Source organism: Panulirus ornatus, chromosome 12 (genome assembly GCF_036320965.1).
Source record: "Panulirus ornatus isolate Po-2019 chromosome 12, ASM3632096v1, whole genome shotgun sequence".
In the NCBI taxonomy this organism is placed as follows: Eukaryota; Metazoa; Arthropoda; class Malacostraca; order Decapoda; family Palinuridae; genus Panulirus; species Panulirus ornatus.
Window position 1 is genome coordinate 43240579 of NC_092235.1, and position 22918 is coordinate 43263496.

Here is a 22918-nt window from a genome sequence, read left to right on the forward strand (position 1 = left end):
ATTGAAAAAAGTCTTGAAAAATGGGTGAAAACAAACCCAGATGGGCCTAGGATTAATGGTTATACAGTGTGCAACAGCACACTGTATAAGCAACAGAGAAAATCAGTGCCGTTAATCAAACACGATATGCGGTGAAACCTACGCGTTAATCCGGCCTTGTAGGAAAATCTCTTCGTTAGTAGTACTCTCTCTCTCTCTCTCTCTCTCTCTCTCTCTCTCTCTCTCTCTCTCTCTCTCTCTCTCTCTCTCTCTCTCTCTCTCTCTTTAAAACACACACACACACACACACACACACACACACACACACACATACACACATACACACGTATACATAGGCATAGAGAGCGAGAGACCGACCATAAAGCCTCCCTGGTCTGTAGGGTGTTTTCATGGTCTCCTCAGTCGTCTCCCACTTTCTCAAATCCTCAGCACCAGCGGCCTTACAGCAGCCCACCTGATAACCTCGTAGCAGCATCAAGTCAGCTTCCGACCTTCCCATCATCAGCAACAGCACAGTCCTGGTGCTGACCATCGGAACAGCATTACAGCAGTAGCGCAGCCGCTGACCTTCTCAGCAAGAGCAGCAGCTATAGGCGCCCAGCCAGTGACCCTCGCGGAAGCATTACAGCCGCAGCTAAACCGCTGACCCGTCTAGCAGCAGCAGCAGCAGCAAGAGCGCTGCCTCTGACTCTCGCATCAGCATTATGGCAGCAGCCCAGCTGCTGACCCTCTCTGCAGCAGCACTTCCGACCCGTAATAACTGTTGCTAATGTGACTAACTGCCACGCGAGGCAGCGGAGAGATTTCAAATTACCTGGAATATTATGCATCAATCTCCCGAGAGCAGCCATTATTGGTGGGTGAGGAATGGTGCCATTAGCATGTAATGTGTGACCAGGGTGAGTGACTGCTGGCTAGCATGAGCCTCCTCTAGATGTAGGTGAGTAATATGGGTGGTGTTTGGTGTGTTGGTTTGTGTGTGTGTGTGTGTGTGTGTAGAGGGTCATGATGTGTATGTCTGTGTATGCTAACTTGCGTGTATGTGTGTTACATATATGAGTACAGATAAGAGCATTCATAAACGTAGAAGCACGCGCGCGTGCACACACACACACACACACACACACACACACACACACACACACACACACACACACACACACTTCTCTCCCTCCCTCCATATCTCGTCGTTGCCAGGTTTCGTTAGATTCATTATCACGTATTTTTATATTTTTTGTGCATATTAGCGAGACCCACTCTAGTAATTTCTTGTTAAGAGTTTATTTGTTCGGCCAATTGCTGCCATTATAGCTAGTGATGAGGCCTCCAGGCTAATTTACCGCTCTATTTTTAGCATTTAGAAACAGTCAGGGTAATTAGGGCCCCGCTGGAGTTACTAAAACCCACACAAGGATAGAGAAAACAGCTTACCCGGACTTCTTATCTCTAATGAAGATGGCCATCTTGCCAAGATTGTCATGTTTTCTGTAATGAATGAAACAACATTCACCCCACCAAATTCAAGATTGAATGGGAGCAAGAAGGTAAATTGCCGTTTCTTGATGTGATGATAACTAGAGAATCTGATCACTTCTCCCTCAAGATCTGCAGGAAGCCATAGAAGCAGTAAGAAGAGCAGTAAACAACGATACAGATGAGGATTTGCCTGTGTCCAAAGTAGACAACATGAAACTGTTTTCGTTATGTGTGAAGTCTGGACCATTCATATTTGATGGGGAAGCATAGCGGCAGCACAGTGGATTACCTATGGGATCACCTCTGAGCGCAGCCATGGCATGCCTTTACATAGGAACTCCAGGAGAGGCCAGTTTTAGCAGGGTCGTATACAGAGAAACATTATGGTTCCGACACGTGGACGGTCTTGCTGATAACACCGAATACGACTAACCCACAGGACAGACACAGCAATCTGGAGGACTGATTTGGGCCCAAGCTTCTCAATGTATAGGAAACCTACCGACAGAAACTATTTCATTCACTTCTTTTCAGCGCAAAGGGATAGGACCAAATCGAGTGTCATCATAGGGTTTTTTTTTTCTTTTTTTTTTTAACGTCTTAAGGATATGTAGCAAAGAGCACCTGGAGGATGATATGAACTATGTGAGAGAAGCGTTTCTGATGCTGGGCTGCCCCAAGGGTCACCATTGTTAAACTTCAGAACACAGCCAGGAGAATAATGGAGAGAGAAAAAGAAAATCAGTAGAATAAAAGCGAAGACCATAATAACGAGTCGGATAGTTTGGCAAGGAACAGATTCCTAGTAATGACTAACTGGAACACAAAAGGCACAACTTATAGAAAATTTCTTGAGAGGAGACCAGATGAGCACTGCCGCGTCATCTGGGAGGAGGAAAGGGAACTTTACAAGATGAGAACAAAACCGACAAGACAACACCAATAACAGCGTGGTTTATACAGTCACTTATGATTGATGCGAACTAGCATATTTCGGTGAAACAGGAAGTAAGTTAGAGAGAAGAGTGACGGAATACACGTAGATGAAAAGAGATATCCACCCAAGTGGGACGGAGCCATGGTGTTGTATCGTGGGCTAAAGAGAATGGCAAGGAAGGCTCCAGAAGTAGCACATATACGGATGGAAGATTCCACGAACACCAGGTCGGGCTTTGTCAGCTGGGCGAAAATTCCAAGCCATATTGCGATACGTGGTTGGTCGACGAGCAGACTGGGACCAGAAGACCAGTCCAGCCAATAGGGAAACAAGAACCAAAGGAGAACAAGGCTAGTGGGATAAGGAACTATGCGTGTATATAAACTTGTGTTTTTCCCTGATCTATTATTCTACTTGAAGAAGACCTTGTGTCGAAACGTGAAGAATAAAGTCTTGGCTCTGACATCGTGTTTCCATCTGTGTGAAAGTAAATATTTATATTCCCCAAAGAGAGAAACAAAATGCTTATACAACCCTTCCTGAAAAACCAGTTATCTAATCACTTGCTGAAAAAAGAAGAAAATTAAACGGAAACTATACAACTTCTCCCCTTTCTTCCTAAAAACTCTTTAAACGCCCCCTTAATATAACAGAAATTCTAATGTATACAAGATGGAAAAAATCTGGTAATTAATAAATATTTATGGCAAGTTTCGTTGGCAGAAACTCCGAAATACGGTGGGTGTACAAGACCTTAGGAGTAATCCAGTGCTGAGTTCAATTTGGGTTGTTTGTATCAAAGTTTATTGTAAGCTACTTGAAGAAAATGCACAAGACATAGTCATTCCACTAGTATCAGAATGCAGAACTAAAACACATTTTTCATTTTTGTTCGTTTCTGATGTCACTGAGGTTGACAGTAACTTCACTTTGGAATACTCTGCGAGAGTTTGTGGGGCCGACTTGGAAACCATCGGTCGAAGAGGGATGGTTGGTTTCCAGAGGTCCTTTGATCGACGTCAAGGGACTTGGACCTACTGCTCCCAGACCTGGTTCTTTCTCTGCTCGTTTCTGCAACAACCACGGCTCCACATCCAGCGGTCCATGTGTATGTTGAATACTATTTTTCTTCCTCCTTCCCAAACCTTTCTTCTCTCTCATATTCAGCTGTCTAAAACTTCCTCTCCTCGAAGCCGTTAAATCTTCATTTATGATACACACACACACACACACACACACATATATATATATATATATATATATATATATATATATATATATATATATATATATATATGTATATATGTATATAACTATTTATGTATATATTTCACAGTATTCATCTATATTTACACAGGCCAGGTGGCGATCAAGAATCCCGAGTCAGCGTTGATAAACGGCTACAACTTGTGATGGAGCTTAACCTTTGGGAGAAGTAGAGGAAAAAAAGAGAGTGGCGGGGAGGGAGACGTGAAGGTGTGGGTTGATGTCATGCTGGAAGCCCCGCTAGGGATACGCAACATGGGTGGGGTAGATTTTTGGCCAATTTTCCCCTGATGTCCTGATATAGACCATTGTACGTTGACTGCGCGCGGTAATTGGTGTATATTGGCAACCTCATTCAAATTGTTAGCTATTTACTGCTATGTATTGAAGTGAGAACAATGGTTTTGTATTGATGTGTTTGTCTTCATCTATATCATGTATTGGTAATAAGAGAAATTTTGGTTTTGTGTAATTGTGTTTATTTCTGAAGGGTTGGCACTGCAGAATATCATTTGAGATTTTACATTCCGTCTAAATGTATGAAATAAGTTGATTAATACAACTTATATGTCATAATGTATTGTATATTTATCACTCATAAATACAATGCTCGATGATAACCGCTTGAATAAGCTTAACATTATTCTGTATAGCAAATAAAATGTCTGACGTAATTTATAACCTTGTCTTATCAATGTACCCTTGCTACCGTACATTAATGTATATATATATATATATATATATATATATATATATATATATATATATATATATATATATATATTATTTTCATTATCATACTTGATCGCTGTTTCCCTCAACCGCAAGGTAGCGCCAGGAAACAGACGAAGAATGGCCCATCCACTCATATACACGCATATACATAAACGCCCACATATGCACATATACATACATATACATATATATACATACACATACACAGACATATACATATATATATACACATGTATATATTTACATATATACATATATTGCAAGAGGTGACAGTGGTGCGCGTAATATTCGGGTAAACCATGGAAAGGTTTGTGGGGCCTGGATGTGGATAGGGAGCTGTGGTGTCGGTGCATTACACATGACAGCTAGAGACTGAGTGGAAACGAATGTGCCTTTTTTTTCGTTTGTTTCCCTGGCGCTACCCCGCAGACGCAGGGGGTGGCGATGCTCTTTCCTGTGGAGCTGGTGGTGCCGGGAATGGATGAAGTTAGGCAAGATTGAATGTGCACATGTGTGTAAATGTATATGTTAGTGTATGTGTATGTATATGTGTATATGTTGATATGTATATATATGTGTATATGTTGATATGGATATGTATATATATATATATATATATATATATATATATATATATATATATATATATATATATATATATATATGTATATGAGTGGGTGGGTCTTTCTTTGTCTGTTTCCTGGCGCTAACTCCATGACGCGGGAAACAGCGATCAAATACAGTGATAATGATAATGATAATAATGATAATGATAATAATGATAATGATAATAATAATAATAATAATAATAATAATGATAATAATAATAATAATAATAATAATAATAATAATAATAATAATAATAATAATGATACTGATGATAATAATGATAATAACGATAATAATGATAATAATAATAATAATGATTAGTAATAATAGTAATGATAATGATAATAATGTTAATAATAATAGTAATAATAATGTTAATTATAATAAAAATGATAAATAATAATAATGATAACGATAGTAATAATGATAATAATATATACATACTTGCCATCTACCGCATTAGCGAGATAGCGTCAAGAACAGAGGACTGAGCCTCAGAGGGGAAAAGCCTCACTTGTCCCACGTCTGCGTTCTTTCTTTTGGAAAAGTAAATCAGGAGGGTAGGATTTTCAGCCCCCAGCTGTGTGTGTGTGTGTATATGTGTGTGATGTATTCACGATGCAGACACATGACGATCACAGATAAACGTGGAGACCACGAAGGAACATCAAAGCAGGAATATTTGCTTAAGCGCTTCCGTGTGTTTCAACACATCTTCATAAGCAAATAGTAACAAATCACAAATCCATCTGTGATTTGTTTCTATTTGCTGCTGAAAATGTGTTGCTAATTTAACTGAGCCTGGAGCTCACTCGTTTCTCATCGGTCCCCCAGGAACTGATGCGCACTATAGCTCCGCTCCCGGTCCGCTCACGGTTCGATCTCGCTCCGGTTAAATATTTACACATGTATTTTAATGAGGGCATGAACACTATGGCTCACGGTTCGCTCTCGCTCCGATCACGCGCAAGCAACGGTCATCGGAAAGATGTTTTGAGCGGAGCGGGAGCGGCCCGTGACCAGAGCGAGAGCGACAGTGTGCATTACCCAACGGTCTGACTCTAGTCTTGGCCCGGTCATCAGTAAAGTGGAAGGTGGCTGAAGCGGTTGACCTTGTAAAAAAAAAAAATGGAGAAGACTACGTTTTGTGACTTACCTGAGACATACTGAAGGCTTTTGTCTCGGGGTGGTAGCTTCTCTGAAGCTTGTGTTTGCCTAAGATATTTCTTCCTCATTTTTGACAGAATTATTTCGAAGGTGCCGATGTTCTTTCGAAAGAACAGAAAGAATTTGCTCTCATCATCAATCATAAAGGGTGTGAAATTCTCCCACAGTTTTCCTCTTCTCCAACACTGGATGGAGGCAGACTAGTTCTCCCGTCCCTATTTTGTTTGTTTCTTCTTCCTCTTCGTCGGTTGCTATGGCGATCATAGCCGACTCAGACAAAGAAAAAATCCATCTTCTCCCACAGCCAGATGCACTGACACAGCCTGCGACAAGAGTGAACTGGGATGACTGTTGCTTGAGCGTAAGCGGAGCGGTGAGTGTGCATTACCCTTGACTGTGAGCCGAGCGAGAGCGTCCCGTGAGCATAGCAGGAGCGGTGCTATGATGTGCATCTGGCCGTAGTGTAACACACAAACATACGAAATTCTACAGTAACTTATCAAAGCCTGTTTGTACAGTCACCGGGATAAACTACATAACTGTTGAAGTTTACATGCACACAATTCACTCTTGGAGGAGTGTGGCACGTGTTGCAGAGGCGCTAGGTATCCACGAGGGTTCCGTATCCCCCGCTGAAGGTCACACACACGGAGCCCGGTATGATTTTCTGCCAGGTCTGTAGGTGTTGTGTGGCCCCCACGTGGGATTAACCTCACCAAGCAGATGTAATTCACGCTCGCGTCCTGGCTACACCCGCGCTAAGCAGGGGATATCAGTTCGCAGTTAAAGACGAAAGGATTTTCTGAAGATAAACGTTGACAGACATTTTATAATATTTTCGATGTCCAGAGAGTTTCCTTAATTGTATCTTCCCTGACGATTACTAATGTAAGGAGGTAAAAGCTGAACCTTTGGTCACGAAGTTCAGTCGAGATATATTTTGAGGAAGCTTGTAAAACAAGAGGAAGAATAAGGTCTTTGTGAAAAATAACAATAATGATAATGATAGTAATAATGATGATAATGATAATAATATTGATAAAGATAATAATGATGATAGTAATAACGATAATGATAATGATAACGATAATAATAATAATAGTGATAATAATAATAATAATAATAATAATGATAATAATAATAATAATGATAATAGCAACATTCACAATAGTAAAGTCTGGTGAGTTCTGTTATCTTCCGCGGCCACGGATGAATCTGTCGACGGACCGTGTGTAACGGTCACTTGGTCCGGTCCGGTGTACACTACTGCTGCAGCATGATCGAAGATTTGGATCCAGATCGCATACCATGATCCTCGGTCAGGAATAATAGAATCAGTGTTACACTAGTGTTTGTTCCCTGTATTTGTTGTTCTTAAAGTGCGCTTCGTTATCGTTGTTTTTCTCTCTCTCTCTCTCTCTCTCTCTCTCTCTCTCTCTCTCTCTCTCTCTCTCTCTCTCTCTCTCTCTCTCTCTCTCTCTCTCTCTCTCTCAAAATTTTGGAAATGTGAACTGTAAATGCATCATCGTTCAGTAAGTAATACTGGAGTACTAAATGTTTGAGATTAATGTGGTTAACGTCAGCACTAAAGCGCCTTTCATAGCGTTTTCTTTGTGTTCTCGAGTTTCTTAATTTCACCTACGACTGTGAGAATGGTATGGTCCACACAGGTCCGCCTGGTGTGTTCTCACATACAGTGGCATATCACCGGAATTAAGTCAAGAGATGAGTGCAAGAAGCTTACCGTGGCCGTTGTTATTGCCCTGAATTGTTAGTACGATTTTGATGATGATAATCGTATTGTCTCGTGAAATATTCTGAAGTTGGCAGGAGAGGGATTTGGGTAAATCATTAGGGCTCCGCTGGTGGGCAGCGGGAGTTATTATCTTTATTATTATTATTATTATTATTATTATTATTATTATCATTTGAATAATTATTATTACCATTACTAATTATATAATTATCAATCTTCCTCCTCGTCTTTTTATTCTTCATTTTATTCTTTTTCTTCTTCTTCTTCTTCTTCTTCTTCTTATTATTATTATTATTATTATTATTATTATTATTATTCCAGTAATTCCTGTATTTCAGAGTCAGTCTTGCATTGTCAACATGTAGCAGTATAACTAGGCGCCAGGCGAACTTAAGCCTTGGAGACTCGTTTGTCTGTCCTCACCGAAACTGCCTTGATTGTAGCGTGTTTTGCCCATCCCATGTAGGTCACGTGTTAGTCTACCGCACGTGATACGTTAGTCTACCGCACGTGATACGTTAGTCTACTGCACGTATTGTATCAGGTCTACTGTACTTGATATGTTAAGTCCACTGCACGTTATATGTTAGGTTATCGTTTGTGATATGTTAAGTCTAATGCACGTGATATATTACTCAGTTGCACGTTATATGTTAAGTCTACTGCACGTTATATGTTGTCTACTTCACGTGATATGTTAGTCTACCGCACGTGATCTATCAAATCTACGCAAGTGATATGTTGGTCTACTACAAGTGATATGTTGGTCTGCTGCACGTAGTATGTTAGTCTGCTGCACGTGATATGTTCGTATACTGTATGTGATATGTTGGTCTACCGCGCATGATGTATTTGTTAGCTTCACGTGATATGTTAGTCTGCATCACATGACAGTTTAGTCTACAGCAAGTGGTATGTCACTCTACAGCACATGGTATACCAGTCTACTGCACGTGGTATGTTAGTCTACAGCACGTGGTATGTTAGTCTACAGCACGTGGTATGTTAGTCTAATGCAAATTGTATGTGTCCCTTTTTGCCCCTCATACTTTGATCTACTACATGTGATATGCTAGTCTAATGGACATGATATATTGATTCACATCACGAGATACGTTAGTTTCCCGCACGCAATTTGTTAGTATATTACACGTGATCATTTAGTCTACTGCGCGAAATTCTACTCTACTGCGTGCGATACTATAATCTACTGTACGTGATGTGTAAGTTTCCAGCACGTGATATGTTAGTCTACTGCTCAAGATATTATCTACTGCACGTGATATGTTATGCTACTGCACGTCATATGACAGTCTAATGCACGTTATATGTTAGACAACTGGGCGTGATATGTTCTATAATTTACTGTCATATTATTGTTTGTATGTATCTCTTGAGGATGGGAGTTGCGTTTTTGCGACGGTATTGCCGTAATTATTACGATACATTGCTATACTTGCTAAGATCAGAAATAATCTTGAGCACGGAATAATATGAAATACTGACACAGTAACATGGAAGGGTGATGTACAGTTAGAAATTATATATATATATATATATATATATATATATATATATATATATATATATATATATATATATATATATATATATATATATAACATGCAGGAGGGTGAGAGGCGTGCAAGGAATATAGTGAAGTGGAACGATGTAGTATACCGGAGTCGACGTGCTGTCAGTGGACTGAACCAAGGCATGTGAAAGGTCTGTGGGGCTTGGATGTGGAGAGGGAGCTGTGGTTTCGGTGCATTACACATGACTGCTAGAGACTGAGTGTAAACGAATGTGGTCATTTCTGTCTGTTTTCCTGGCGCTACCTCGCTGATGCAGAGGGTAGCGATGCTGTTTTCGTTTGAGACGAGGTGGCGTCGAGAATGGATGAAGGCAAGTATGTGTGAATATGCCTGTGTATGTATATGTACGAGTATGTGCGTGTGTGTGTGTATATAGGTATTTATATGAGTGGATGAGTCATTCTTTGTATATATATATATATATATATATATATATATATATATATATATATATATATATATATATATATATATATATATATATATACATATATATATATATATATATTTTTTTTTTTTTTTTTTTTTCGCTGTCTCCCGCGTTTGCGAGGTAGCGCAAGGAAACAGACGAAAGAAATGGCCCAACCCACCCCCATACACATGTATATACATACGTCCACACACGCAAATATACATACCTACACAGCTTTCCATGGTTTACCCCAGACGCTTCACATGCCCTGATTCAATCCACTGACAGCACGTCAACCCCGGTATACCACATCGCTCCAATTCACTCTGTTCCTTGCCCTCCTTTCACCCTCCTGCATGTTCAGGCCCCGATCACACAAAATCTTTTTCACTCCATCTTTCCACCTCCAATTTGGTCTCCCTCTTCTCCTCGTTCCCTCCACCTCCGACACATATATCCTCTTGGTCAATCTTTCCTCACTCATTCTCTCCATGTGCCCAAACCATTTCAAAACACCCTCTTCTGCTCTCTCAACCACGCTCTTTTTATTTCCACACATCTCTCTTACCCTTACGTTACTTACTCGATCAAACCACCTCACACCACACATTGTCCTCAAACATCTCATTTCCAGCACATCCATCCTCCTGCGCACCACTCTATCCATAGCCCACGCCTCGCAACCATACAACATTGTTGGAACCACTATTCCTTCAAACATACTCATTTTTGCTTTCCGAGATAATGTTCTCGACTTCCACACATTCTTCAAGGCTCCCAGAATTTTCGCCCCCTCCCCCATCCTGTGATCCACTTCCGCTTCCATGGTTCCATCCGCTGCCAGATCCACTCCCAGATATCTAAAACACTTTACTTCCTCCAGTTTTTCTCCATTCAAACTCACCTCCCAATTGACCAGCGCTGTATCATCAGCGAACAACAACTGACTCACTTCCCAAGCTCTCTCATCCCCAACAGACTTCATACTTGCCCCTCTTTCCAAAACTCTTGCATTCACCTCCCTAACAACCCCATCCATAAACAAATTAAACAACCATGGAGACATCACACACCCCTGCCGCAAACCTACATTCACTGAGAACCAATCACTTTCCTCTCTTCCTACACGTACACATGCCTTACATCCTCGATAAAAACTTTTCACTGCTTCTATATATATATATATATACATATATATATATATATATATATATATATATATATATATATATATATATATAGAGAGAGAGAGAGAGAGAGAGAGAGAGAGAGAGAGAGAGAGAGAGAGATTGCGCGTGATAAAGATATTCCTATGAGTCCACGGGGAAAATGAAGCACAAGTTCCCAAGTGCACTTTCGTGTAATAATCGTATCATCAGGGGAGAAACGAGAGAGAAATAAACAGTCAGTTGATATAGAATGAAGATACGTAGCTAGGACGCCATTTGGTAAACATGCGATTTGTATGTATGTATGGATTTGGAGAAGGCATATGATAGAGTTGATAGAGATGCTCTGTGTGAGGTATTAAGGGTATATGGTGTGGGAGGTAAGTTGCTAGAAGCAGTGAGAAGTTTTTATCGAGGATGTAAGGCATGTGTACGAATAGGAAGAGAGGAAAGCGACTGGCTCCAAATGAATGTCGGTTTACGGCAAGGATGCGTGATGTCCCCATGGTTGTTTAATTTGTTTATGGATAAGGTTGTTAGGGAGGTGAATGCAAGAGTTTTGGAGAGAGGGGCAAGTATGCAGTCTGTTGTGGATGGGAGGGTTTGGGAAGTGAGTCAGTTTTTGTTCGCTTATGATACATCACTGGTTGCTGATTCGGATGAGAAACTGAAGAAGCTGGTGATTGAGTTTGATAAAGTGTGTGAAAGAAGAAAGCTAAGAGTAAATGTGAATAAGAGCAAGGTTATTAGATTCAGTAGGGTTGAGGGACAAATATATTGGGAGGTGAGTTTGAATGGAGAAAAACTGGAGGAAGTGGTGTTTTAGATATCTGGGAGTGGATTTGGCAGCGGATGGAACCATGGAAGCGGAAGTAAGTCACAGGGTGGAGGAGGGGGCGAAGGTTCTGGGAGCGTTGAAGAATGTGTAGAAGGCAAGAACGATATCTAGAAAAGCAAAAATGAGTATGTTTGAAGGAATAGTGGTTCCAACAATGATATATGGTCGTGAGGCATGGGCTAAAGATAGTGTTGTGCGGAGGAGGGTGGATATGTTGGAAATGCGATGTTTGAGGACACTTTGTGGTCTGAGGTGGTTGATCGAGTAAGTAATGAAAGGGTGAGAGAGATGTGTAGTAATAAAAAGAGTATGATTGAGAGAGCAGAACAGGGTGTATTGAAATGGTTTGGTCACATGGAGAGAACGAGTGAAGAAAGATTGACAAATAGGATATATGTATCAGAGGTGGAGGGAACGAGGAGAAGTCGGAGACCAAATTGGAGGTGGAAGGATGGAGTGAAAAAGATTTTGAGCGATCGGGGCCTGAACATACAGGAGGGTGAAAGGCGCGCAAGGAATAGTGAATTAGAACGATGTTGTATACCGGGGTCGACGTGCTGTCAATGGATTGAACCAGGGCATGTAAAGTGTCGGGGATAAACCATGGAAAATTTTGTGGAGCTGTGGTTTCGGTGCATTATACATGACAGCTAGAGACTGAGTGTGAACGAATGTGGCCTTTGTTGTCTTTTCCTAGCGCTACCTCGCGCGCATATATATATATATATATATATATATATATATATATATATATATATATATATATATATATATATATATTATTTATTATTATTATTATTTTGTTTTGTCGCTGTCTCCCGCGTTTGCGAGGCAGCGCAAGGAAACAGACGAAAGAAATGGCCCAACCCACCCCCATACACATGTATATATACACACACGCAAATATACATACCTATATATCTCAATGTACACATATATATACACACACAGACACATACATATATACCCATGCACACAATTCACACTGTCTGCCTTTATTCATTCCCATCGCCACCTCGCCACACATGGAATACCATCCCCCTCCCCCCTCATGTGTGCAGGGTAGCGCTAGGAAAAGACAAAAAAGCCCTCATTCGTTCACACTCAGTCTCTAGCTGTCATGCAATAATGCCCGAAACCACAGCTCCCTTTCCACATCCAGGCCCCACACAGCTTTCCATGGTTTACCCCAGACGCTTCAAATGCCCTGATTCAATCCACTGACAGCACGTCAACCCCGGTATACCACATCGATCCAATTCACTCTATTCCTTGCCCGCCTTTCACCCTCTTGCATGTTCAGGCCCCGATCACTCAAAATCTTTTTCACTCCATCTTCCCACTTCCAATTTGGTCTCCCACTTCTCCTCGTTCCCTCCACCTCTGACACATATATCCTCTTGGTCAATCTTTCCTCACTCATTCTCTCCATGTGCCCAAACCATTTCAAAACACCCTCTTCTGCTCTCTCAACCATGCTCTTTTTATTTCCACACATCTCTCTTACCCTTACATTAGTTACTCGATCAAACCACCTTACACCACACATTGTCCTCAAAAATCTCATTTCCAGCACATCCATCCTCCTGCGCACAACTCTATCCATAGCCCACGCCTCGCAACCATATATATATATATATATATATATATATATATATATATATATATATATATATATATATATATATATATATATATTTAACAATTCAAACTTAAAGTATTGAGAAAGACAAAGAATGGGTGAGGCCGTAATTTATATATATATATATATATATATATATATATATATATATATATATATATATATATACCCAACGTTGGAAATGATATTTTGACACTGATGATACCTATATCAAAGCTCATTCTGATACTTTTAAATTTGTCTTTCAGTATTCGAAAAATATATCTCAGTACACAAAATTTGTTTTAGAATAAACTTTTCATTTGTATTGATATTTATTGTCTGCAGCTCCAAGTCTTTTCTTTTTTCAAAATCCTTTTTCATACTTGTTTTGTTGACTGCTTAAGTTTTGTCTTCGTTTGGAAAAAGGTATTTTTCTACAGGGCGATATCGGCCGTGCTGCTGGAGTCGGGGAGTGGCTTACATGTAAATGGTTCAGGAGTCACTTGACCGAAGCTCCTTCATGTTTCCTCGTCCTGTTTCCTGTGTTATCTAACCCTTTTTATTTTCATTTTCCTTCTCCTTATTCCGTGAATTTTCTCCCCACTGGATTTCTCCGGCTTTGCTTGATTTTCATTAGATTTGCAATGAATCGGGGCTGTTTCGGTGCAGTTTTGAGAATCATCCGTCTTAATGAACCATTGGGATCGATGCTTCGGTGGTACGAATTTACCTCAAGACGGAGCAGACGTGTCTGTATTTCTAGCATGTCAACACTCAGGTCCAGATGGGGATCACGAATATACCGTGTACTGGTGTGGGTAACCACCGACTCCTCTACTCGATTCCTTTAACAATTCAAACTTAAAGTATTGAGAAAGACAAAGAATGGGTGAGGCCGTAATTTACGGTGTTGCGCTCCACATTGTGTGTTTTGTGATCTCGTAGCTTAGAGTGATTTATAGAAAATGTGGGATAGTTTCTGTAGAACAGCACTCGGCTTAGTCTGCTGTGTCTGCTGCTGCTGCTGCTGTGTCTGCTGCTGCTGCTGTGTCTGCTGCTGCTGCTGCTGCTGCTGCTGCTGAAGCCACTACTGCTGATGCTGCTTTTTTTCTTTAAAGAAGCAGTTAGGTTCTTTAACATGGTCCTACACCTCTTACCCTGTACTGTCACATTCCCAAACACACACAGACACACACACACACACACACACACACACACACACACACACACACACACACACACCAGATGAAGTTCAGGTGGCACCAGTGAACCAAGCAAGGTGTGTGTGGTGGGGTGCGGGTAAGACTGAGGGGAGATAAGGAGCCCTCGTGAGCTGCCTCCTTGTGATGCCTTACCCAGATGGCCCCCGGGTGCGAGAGGGAAGTCATGTAAGGGGAGTTTGAAGGTAAATGTAGGCGAGTTGGTATGCGAGGGGAAGGACGGAACATATGGACAAGTTGCGAGGAATACTTGGGAGGAGGGGAATAGAGACTAGCAAGAGAGAGAGAGAGAGAGAGAGAGAGAGAGAGAGAGAGAGAGAGAGAGAGAGAGAGAGAGAGAGAGAGCATGTTTGGCATGCGTAGCGAAGGAGGGAGGGGGGGGGGTTTGAGGAATGACGTAGAAAGTGATGAAAAATAGAGAACAAACGTAAGAATGAAGAAGAGAATTCAAGGTGTGGGATGTGAGAGCAGGAGAACCAGGGTATAGGAAGTGAGTGTAGGGGGAGGTGAAGGAGAGTAAAAGACGGGCGTGGGAGATAAGGATAAGGGAGGAAATGTGGAGTGGAGGAATTACGGGGGAGAAGGGAGGATGGGGGTGGAAGATGATGGTGGGTGGACGAAAGGCGTGGGGAGTGATCAAGAAGGAAAAGATTTCACTGGAAGCAGAGAGAGAGAGAGAGAGAGAGAGAGAGAGAGAGAGAGAGAGAGAGAGAGAGAGAAGGGGGGAGAGGAAACGCTGGGGTAATAGTGAGAGGAGAGGGGAGGCAGGAGCCCTTGACGAGGACAAGTGGACCAGCAGGTGTTTTGTTGACTCAACATTTTACTTCTTTTGAAAATACAATAAACTCGTCCAGGCTGGGATGGGCATGGAGGCTTTACTTGGTAAAGAAAAGTCATATTATTTTTATACATGGAAAACAGGTCAGCGGAAGATTGGGAACACCATTTTTATGGTGCTTCATGTGGTCGAGCTGTTGAGATAACAGGGGCCATGGCTGAAGGTCGCTCTTGAGAGGTGATAGGCGTGATCCCCCGAATAGTCATTCCTCAAAGAGTCACGTTCGAGAGGTGAGGGTCGACGATGGTTGAGGTGCGCGCGCGCGCGCGCGCGCGTGTGTGTGTGTGTGTGTGTGTTTGTGTGTGTGTGTGTGTGTGTGTGTGGCCTTGTTTGCGTTCAGTGGTAGTGACATGGTTAAGATCATGGTTTAGGCTAGTGTTAGGCTCGTGGATAAAGCTATTGTCGTAAGTCACTGCTTCGGTCGCGGTCAGGCAAGTGACTAATGTCATGGTTGGGTCACTTGCCTCACATGATGGCTAGGGTCTTACCTGAACTCACTGTTGACGTTACGGCTACATTTCTGGCAGTTAGGTCACAACTAAACTCCGCTCAGATAATTACGAAGATCCTGCTTATGATTACATTACGGTTGGAGCTGATATGGTCAGGTCAGCGCCAAGATCATGCTTAAGGGTGATGCTCAGGTCATAGATGAGGTCATGATAGGTAAGATCAGGTACTCGCTGAGGATATGATGGAAATCGTGACTAATGTCTCAGTTGAGGTTTTTGTTAAGTTCATGGCTTATGTGTGAGGTTATTTCTGAGGTTATAACTAGGATCGTGGCTGTGGTTCTTGAGAAGGTCGAGTTTGAGGTTTTGTCTGTGATGGAGGGTGAGGTCAGTGCCCAGAATTCCATCCTTAGAGGCAAGAGGTTACTGTGAATTTGATATCAAGTATTCATTCATTGTTCGTGTACACTGAATTCACCTGGAATTACATGTATCGTATGTGAAACGCATTATTCGTTGTTGCCCCAAAGGGTTCTGGGCATCATGAAATGAAACAGTGAATGTCAGTAGTCTTTTAAATTTCTCAGTGTAGGTAGTGCAATCTTAATCTAGCATCGTATGATCCCGTGCGCCGGGAACTCCCTGAAGCACCAGGTTTCACGTAGTTGAAACATTATCACTGTAAACTGTGTGGAATAGATGATAACGAGGAAGATTTTACTGGACTTCTGCTTCCAATACTACTAGAGCCGTTACTTTTATGCATTCCTCTTTAAGCTTATATATATATATATATATATATATATATATATATATATATATATATATATATATATATATATATATATATTGTACTTTGTCGCTGTCTCCCGCTGCAGCGAGGTAGCGCAAGGAAACAGACGAAAGAATAGCCCAATCCACCCACATACACATAAACATACATGTCCACACACGCATATATACATATCTATACATCTCATCGTATATATATATATATATATATATATATATATATATATATATATATATATATATATATATATATATATATATATATATATACGCAAACAGACACACACACACACACATATATATATATATATATATATATATATATATATATATATATATATATATATATATATATATATATATATATTTATATATATATATATATATATATATATATATATATATATATATATATATATATATATATATATATATCTCGGAAAGCAAAAATGGGTATGTTTGAAGGAATAGTGGTTCCAACAATGTTGTATGGTTGCGAGGCGTGGGCTATGGATAGAGTTGTGCGCAGGAGGATGGATGTGCTGGAAATGAGATGTTTGAGGACAATGTGTGGTGTGAGGTGGTTTGATCGAGTGAGTAACGTAAGGGTAAGAGAGATGTGTGGAAATAAAAAGAGCGTGGTTGAGAGAGCAGAAGAGGGTGTTTTGAAGTGGTTTGGGCACATGGAGAGGATGAGTGAGGAAAGATTGACCAAGAGGATATATGTGTCGGAGGTGGAGGGAACAAGGAGAAGAGGGAGACCAAATTGGAGGTGGAAAGATGGAGTGAAAAAGATTTTGTGTGATCGGGGCCTGAACATGCAGGAGGGTGAAAGGAGGGCAAGGAATAGAGTGAATTGGAGCGATGTGGTATACCGGGGTTGACGTGCTGTCAGTGGATTGAATCAAGGCATGTGAAGCGTCTGGGGTAAGCCATGGAAAGCTGTGTAGGTATGTATATTTGCGTGTGTGGACGTATGTATATACATGTGTAATGGGGGGGTTGGGCCATTTCTTTCGTCTGTTTCCTTGCGCTACCTCGCAAACGCGGGAGACAGCGACAAAGTATAATAAATAATGAATATGAATATATATATATATATATATATATATATATATATATATATATATATATATATATATATATATATATATATATATGCATGTACATAATTCATACTGTCTGCCTTTATTCATTCCCATCACCACCTCGCCACACATGAAATAACAACCCCCTCCCCCCTCATGTGTGCGAGGTAGCGCTAGGAAAAGACAACAAAGGCCCCATTCGTTCACACTCAGGCTCTAGCTGCCATGTAATAATGCACCAAAACCACAGCTCCCTTTCCACATCCAGGCCCCACAAAATTTCCATAGTTTACCCCAGACGCTTCACATGCCCTGGTTCAATGCATTGACAGCACTTCGACCCCGGTATACCACATCGTTTCAATTCACTCTATTCCTTGCACGCCTTTCACCTTCCTGCATGTTCAGGCCCCGAACACTCTAAATCTTTTTCACTCATCTTTCCACCTCCAATTTGGTCTCCCACTTCTCGTTCCCGCCACCTCGGACACATATATCCTCTTGGTCAGTCTTTCCTCACTCATTCTCTCCATGTGACCAAACCATTTCAAAACACCCTCTTCTGCTCTCTCAACCACACTCTTTTTATTACCACACATCTCTCTTACCCTATTATTACTTACTCGATCAAACCACCTCACACCACATATTGTCCTCAAACATCTCATTTCCAGCACAACCTTCCTGCGCACAACTCTATCCATAGTCCACGCCTCGCAACCATACAACATTGTTAGAACCACTATTCCTTCAAACATACCCATTTTTGCTTTCCGAGATAATGTTCTCGACTTCCACACATTCTTCAAGGCTCCCAGGATTTTCGCCTCCTCCCCCACCCTATGATTCACTTCCGCTTCCATGGTTCCATCCGCTGCCAGATCCACTCCCAGATATCTAAAACACTTTACTTCCTCCAGTTTTTCTCCATTCAAACTTGCCTCCCAATTGACTTGACCCTCAACCCTACTGTACTTAATAACCTTGCTCTTATTCACATTTACTCTTAACTTTCTTCTTTCACACACTTTACCAAACTCAGTCACCAGCTTCTGCAGTTTCTCACATGAATCAGCCACCAGCGCTGTATCATCAGCGAACAACAACTGACTCACTTCCCAAGCTCTCTCATCCCCAACAGACTTCATACTTGCCCCTCTTTCCAAAACTCTTGCATTCACCTCCCTAACAACCCCATCCATAAACAAATTAAACAACCATGGAGACATCACACACCCCTGCCGCAAACCTACATTCACTGAGAACCAATCACTTTCCTCTCTTCCTACACGTACACATGCTTTACATCCTCGATAAAAACTTTTCACTGCTTCTAACAACTTTCCTCCCACACCATATATTCTTAATACCTTCCACAGAGCATCTCTGTCAACTCTATCATATGCCTTCTCCAGATCCATAAATGCTACATACAAATCCATTTGCTTTTCTAAGTATTTCTCACATACATTCTTCAAAGCAAACACCTGATCCACACATCCTCTACCACTTCTGAAACCACACTGCTCTTCCCCAATCTGATGCTCTGTACATGCCTTCACCCTCTCAATCAATACCCTCCCATATAATTTACCATGAATACTCAACAAACTTATACCTCTGTAATTTGAGCACTCACTCTTATCCCCTTTGCCTTTGTACAATGGCACTATGCACGCATTCCGCCAATCCTCAGGCACCTCACCATGAGTCATACATACATTAGATAACCTTACCAACCAGTCAATAATACAGTCACCCCCTTTTTTAATAAATTCCACTGTAATACCATCCAAACCTGCTGCCTTGCCGGCTTTCATCTTCCGCAAAACTTTTACTACCTCTTCTCTATTTACCAAATCATTTTCCCTAACCCTCTCACTTTGCACACCATCTCGACCAAAACACCCTATATCTGCCACTGTATCATCAAACACATTCAACAAACCTTCAAAATGCTCACTCCATCTCCTCACATCACCACTACTTGTTATCACCTCCCCATTTGCGCCCTTCACTGAAGTTCCCATTTTCTCCCTTGTCTTACGCACTTTATCTACCTCCTTCCAGAACATCTTTTTATTCTCCCTAAAATTCAATGATACTCTCTCACCCCAACTCTCATTTGCCCTCTTTTTCACCTCTTGCACCTTTCTCTTGACCTCCTGTCTCTTTCTTTTATACATCTCCCACTCAATTGCATTTTTCCCCTACAAAAATCGTCCAAATGCCTCTCTCTTCTCTTTCACTAATACTCTTACTTCTTCATCCCACCACTCAGTACCCTTTCTAATCAACCCATCTCCCTCTCTTCTTATGCCACAAGCATCTTTTGCGCAATCCATCACTGATTCCCTAAATACATCCCATTCCTCCCCCACTCCCCTTACTTCCATTTTTCTCACCTTTTTCCATTCTGTACTCAGTCTCTCCTGGTACTTCCTCACACAAGTCTCCTTCCCAAGCTCACTTACTCTCACCAACCTCTTCACCCCAACATTCACTCTTCTTTTCTGAAAACCCATACAAATCTTCACCTTAGTCTCCACAAGATAATGATCAGACATCCCTCCAGTTGCACCTCTCAGCACATTAACATATATATATATATATATATATATATATATATATATATATATATATATATATATATATATATATATATACACACAGTTAATAGATGAATGTAATTAGTGACTCAAGAAAGAGTTATATAGATACTTCAAACTAATACGTCTCTCTATCCATGTATCACCCTACCTATGTACCTGACCTTTGTGACCACTCTCCTAACATTCTAGATTTGTTTTTCACCTCTAGTCCATCCCGATGTAAGTATGCATTCTCGCCCGCAGTTGATTCATCTGATCACACCCTTATAAATGTATCTATTCTTACAGCAACTCCCCTTCCAGCTGCCCCTTCTAAGCGTAAATATTGACACCTAAACAAAGCTGACTGGAAAAACTTACGTAACTTCTTTTCTGACTTTCCTTGGGCAAATTACTGTCTCTTAAGTGGTGATGCTTCTGTCTCCGCCAAAAGCATAGCAGAAGTTATTCTTGCGGGAATGGAAGCATTTATACTCTCTTCCTCCAAGACGACCTCTTCATCCAATGCATGATTCAACCGATCCTGTTCTGAAGCCTTTCAGGCAAGGGATCAGGCATATCGGGCTTGGAAAAACTCTCTTTCCTCTGGCTCCCATTCAGCTTTTGTCACTGCTTGTAATCACTGCAAGCACGTTCTCCGTGAGGCTAAGCGTTACTTTATTCAAAGGAAATGCGATAACCTCACCTCGTCATCCACTGGTAGGTCTTTCTGGTCTTTAGCTACGGGCATCTCTAACAATTTCTGTCACTACTTCTCCTTCAATTTTCTGTTCTGACAGTACTATAACTGCCTCTCCCGTAGCCAAAGCAACTCTCTCTGGTTCCTGTTCTCCTCTAACTCCACTTTGGATGACTCTAACATTTCTTCACCCCCTGATGCTCCTCTTACGAATCCTATGGCCCTCCCCGTAATCTCTTTTAGACCGTCCAAAAAGCGCTTCTCTTTCTGGACACAAGAATGGCTTATGGTCCTGATGGCACCCTGTGTACTGAAAGAGTGTGCCTCTAGATTTGCACCTGTGCTTGCTCCTCTGTTCCGTTTCTATTAGAAAAAACAAAACTTTTCCTTCTCCTTGGAAGCATACATTGATACATGCTGTTCTGACCCCACCCTCTAAGTATCCTCCTATTGCTTTGACATCTACCATTTCCAAAGTCTTTGGATTCCTCCTCAACTCCCATATCCATAGACACCTCGAAGATCAGTCGTCTCTCTGATCAACAGTATGGTGATATTCTTTCCTATCTTACTAATGTCTGGTCATCAACCCTGAAAGATGTTGGAGAGTCATGTGCAGTTGCCCTCAACCTGTCCAAAATTTTTGACAGGGTGTGGCACCGGGGTCTCATCTCTAAGCTCCGCTCTTTTGGCTTCCCTCCCTCACTTTGCTCCTTCATGTTTAGCTTCCTCTCCGGCCGATCTATCCTGTCATCTACACTTTTTCTGCTTTTTTCTCAATGATTTCCTCTCCTCCACAAATAATAAAATGCACTCATACGCTGCAGACTCAACAGTGCATTTATCCGCTTCCTTTAGTTCTGCTCCTTCTTTCACTCGATCTGGATCTCGTCTTGACACAGTTTCCTCAGTAAACTCAGACTTGGACAGGATATCTCTGTGGAGTAGACGACGTCTAATTTAGTTCATTACCATCTCACTATCAAAAATGCCTCACAACTCTCGTCTCTCCTTGGACTGTTCTGTGATTCCACTTCTTGACTCGGTGAACATATTTGGTATTACTGTAATATCCACTCTTTCTTGGAAAACCCACATCATAGGAATAGCTAAATTTGCCTTTAGAAAACTGGGTCCCCTGTTTAGATGTCGAAACTTGTTTTCTTCTGAACTGTTACTCCATTTATACAAAGGACTGAGTCGCCCTTATATGAAGTACTGCTCTCACATCTGGTGTGGTTCTAACTTTGCATCCTTACTTGACAGAGTTGAGTTGAAAGCAGTCCGACTTACAAACTCTCCCAGTACAGACTAACCTACAAAATTGACGCTCTAGCCCAACGCCGTAATGTTGGTTCACTTTCCATCTTCTGTATGTATTACCTTGGTTTTTGCTCCCGAGGACTGGCTGCTTCTGTGCCCCTCAGTTCTCAGCTAGATGTTGCGTCACATGATTACTATGTGGCCATCGGCATTTCAGGGATGGGCTGTTTTGATAACTGTTTCTTTCCCTACACGTCAAAGCTTTGGAACTCTGTATTTTGTCATGTCTTTCCCAATAACTATGGCGTGGCATATTTTGATTGACAGGTTTTTCACTTCCCCCAAATTCGTAAGTGCTTTCCCTTCTCTTTTCTTTGTACCCTTTCGATA